This window comes from Dromiciops gliroides, chromosome 2, assembly GCF_019393635.1.
Source record: "Dromiciops gliroides isolate mDroGli1 chromosome 2, mDroGli1.pri, whole genome shotgun sequence".
Classification (NCBI taxonomy): Eukaryota; Metazoa; Chordata; class Mammalia; order Microbiotheria; family Microbiotheriidae; genus Dromiciops; species Dromiciops gliroides.
In genome coordinates this window covers 37,105,438-37,108,998 of record NC_057862.1, presented here as the reverse complement: position 1 = coordinate 37,108,998, position 3,561 = coordinate 37,105,438, and the positions used below count along the sequence as shown (strand labels likewise).

At 43.1% G+C, this 3,561-nt stretch overlaps 1 non-coding gene across 1 annotated transcript; it reads right to left on the bottom strand.

The window, feature by feature from the left end:
- Window positions 1-3,287: 3,287 nt before the first annotated feature.
- On the bottom strand, window positions 3,288-3,360 carry TRNAK-CUU. Its single transcript has one exon. It is a non-coding gene; the product is annotated as a tRNA-Lys (tRNA).
- Window positions 3,361-3,561: the final 201 nt, after the last annotated feature.

The following is a 3,561-nucleotide window of genomic DNA, read 5'->3' as shown; positions in this document are numbered from 1 at the left end:
CTTAGTGAGTGTCTACTGACTAACTGCTCCTGGACTTAGTTTTCCATCTATAAAATTAATGAATTCAATTAGACACCTTCTCAGGGACCTTCTGGCTCTAAATCAATGGTCCCACAAACTAATCATTTACAGGCCCATCTCCATCCCCATTTTCCTATCTCTGCCAAGGTATCATCACTTTCCCAGGCACTTAAGACTTAAAACCTTAGTTATCTCTCCTCTCTTCCCCGCCCCCATCTAATCAGCCACTAACAGTACAAGATGGCATAAATAATAATTATTGCTAGGGCTCCTCAGTGGAGCTGTACAAGTAGATAAGACTACAAATCTATTTCAGGTTAATTATAGTTCCCCTTATATAGCACTTCATGTTTTACAAAGCACTCTGAACAACCTTGAGAGGGAGGTAGTCAAAGTATTATTACCCCATTTTATAGGTGAGGAAATTATAACTCAGAAAGATGATGAAAGTTATATATATATATATATATATATATATATATATATATATATATATATATATATATATATATATATATATATATATATATATATATATATATATATACTGACCTTGGACATATATGTGTGTGTGTGTGTGTGTGTGTGTGTGTGTGTGTATATATATATATATATATATAAAACTTTCATCATCTCAAGGTTGTTCCCCTGTCAGTTTGTAGCAGGAAAATGACCTTCCCAGAAAGGCAGTATGGCCTAGTGTAGAGAAAGTCAAACTTGGTGTCAGAAATGACCTGATTTCAAGTGTTATCTCTGATACAAAACAGGTGACTCTGGGCAAGGAACAACTTGTCAGCAGCCTAAGCAATTCTCTAAGGCTATAAATTACAAACTGACAGGGTCGGTGGAAGGAGTTGCCACAGTAGTAGATCCCCCACACCAATGGGATCATCCATTTAGAAAAAAAACAAAAAACGAAATCAGAGGGGCAAGGGAACTATTGTTATTTTATTTTATATTATATATTTTTCATTTGCATTCTGGTTTAGTCTTAATTCCATTTTTAATAGAGCCTGGAACAAATGAGAAAATAAGGCCTTTTAGATGATTCATTCTTCATTTATTTGTTTATTAATCATTTATTAAGTGCCAACTACTTGCAATGTGGTTAGGAGCTAGGTTGAGTACAGGAGAAATCCACCAAGGCCTCTTCCCTCAAAGACCTTATAATCCAGTAGTTATTTCCAAAAGGGGGTATCATAAGTGAAGTTAAGATTTAAGTTTATAGGCAGAGATTCCAGAATCATGTCCTTTCTTTCTGCTTTTTGATTTGGGGTTTTTGATAGGAAGGAGACTTCAGACCAAGTCAGGGAATGGTAACTGCCATCTACAACGATTTAGCATTAGCAAAATGCTTTGCACAGTCAATCCTAGTAACAACTCTATGAGGTAGCTACTATTTGGGGAGGGATGCTAAGGAAGGTTGGACCTGTGATTTTACTCACGTAGGGACCTCCTCCTGGGGAAACCACCAAAGCAGACCAGCAACTGTTCTTCAATTTACAGTCTTTGAAAGCTGACTTGGGGCATTGGAAGTCACCCAGGGTCCCACAGACAGTATGGGTCTACGGCTGGATTCCAATGAATCCAGTTCTTCCTTATTTCAGGTCCAGGACTCTATCTCCTAAACCCACACTCCCCACAAACCCAGGAAGAAGATAGAGAATCAAAAACAAATTGACAACTTGGCCGGAGGTGTTTGTTTTCCATTAAAGGTAGGTGTTTGTTATTTGTTACTTTCTGGACACATTTCTTGTCCATTTCGGTATATTTCCCACTTCCTTTTTGTGACACCTAATTTATCTTTTCTTGGGGAAATGTTTCCTCCATACAGAAAATGGCTTCTCTTCTATGATAGAGGGATTTGGGGTTTTTTTTCCATTATTTCTAAGGGCTCAGGTCAAGCTGTCGAAATTCGCCAGTTTTTGTTAAGAAATTGCACCACAATCTATCAAGGCCCAGGAATCTGAAATGGTTTCCATTGTAAATTAAGTATTGGCTTCTAGAGAAACTCATCAGGAGAAATATCTGAGGACTGCCAGAAAACACTTAGAAATGCAGGTCAGGGTTCTAGCATTTGGGGCTGGCAAGATGAGAGTCGTCTTGTCTTGGGAAATGGTTCGAAGTGGATTGTGGGGGGAAGACAGATGCCAAGGAAAGAGGGTTTGGTTCTCAGTATGCATTTGGAACACTTCAGGGAGGGAGAAGATAAACGTTTGTCTAGCTCTGTAAGGACACAGTAACAAGAGGAGGGAACCGGGGAAATGGCGGGGGGGGGGGGGGGGGGCATCAGAAGACAAAGTTCACCCTAGCAGCTTTAAACTGGTCTTAACTTTTAGCTAAAAGTTTGCTGTACGGGCCCGGGGGTGCTTGCCAAGCCCTCCCTTAAGGACGTGCAGAAAGCAAAGGGGGGAAGAGGGAGATAAGCAAAAAGAGCTTCTAAGTCAGGAGAGGCGGCAGATCAGTGAATTCTCCAGAGTTAACTGCAAGATTCTTTATTAATCAATATTTATTAAGCGCCGACTATGTGCCAGGCACTATGGTAGAAGCTAGGGGTCCAGAAAGAGGCAAAACACGCTCCCTGTGCTCAAGAAGCTTACAATCTAATGGGGTGGACAACATGCCAACAAATATGCAAAAAGCAAGCTATATACAGAATAAATAGGAGATAATTAACGGAGCAAGAGGGGTTGGAGAAGGCTTCTTGTACAAGGTGGGATCTTGGCTGGGACTTCAAGGAAGCCAGGGGGGTCCGTAGTCACCGCGGAGGAGGCAGAGCGGTCCAGGCGTGGGGGACGGCCAGAGAGAATGCCCGGAGCCCAGAGAATGAAGGTCTTGCTCTTGAGACTGCAAACACTGGATCGAAGAGGGCGTAGCGACCAGTTGGGTGTAAGAAGCCTGGGGAATGAGGGGAGATGAATTAGAAACCCTGGTCCGGGCGGAGACGGGAACCATCAGTTCACTTTCCAGGTACTTTAGCGTTGCCGAAATCCAAGAGGCTCCTCTCTAGCCGTTCACCCTGCCCTTTAAGGCCTCTCCTGGGAAACAGACTTAGCTAAACTGACGGCTTGAGGACTGCCCAGCCCCGCCACATGCTGGGTGAAAGTAGTGACGCAGCGCGCCTAAGGATTTCCCGCGTCTTTCCCGGGTTCTGCCCTGGCTACTTTCTAACCTTCTGGTTCCACTAAGGTTCCAAATGGATCTGGAGTTGTTTTTTTCCTTTTGGTAAACTGGGGCTAAAATATGGCCTGAGAAAAATTACTATCCGCCCAACGTGGGGCTCGAACCCACGACCCTGGGATTAAGAGTCCCATGCTCTACCGACTGAGCTAGCCGGGCAGGTCGGAAATTTAGGCTTTTCCCTGTCCCTTCATAGAGTAGAAGCCGCACTTCCTTTTAAGGCGTGTGATGAATTGCTGTCTGAGCAGAATGCTTCACCGAACACTTTTTGCTTCGGGAAAGTTTTTTCGCGACTTCTATGGAGTTTGGGCTGAACTTTTTTGATTCTGCGTTTCTCTGGCGGGTGATTTTTAAGACCCG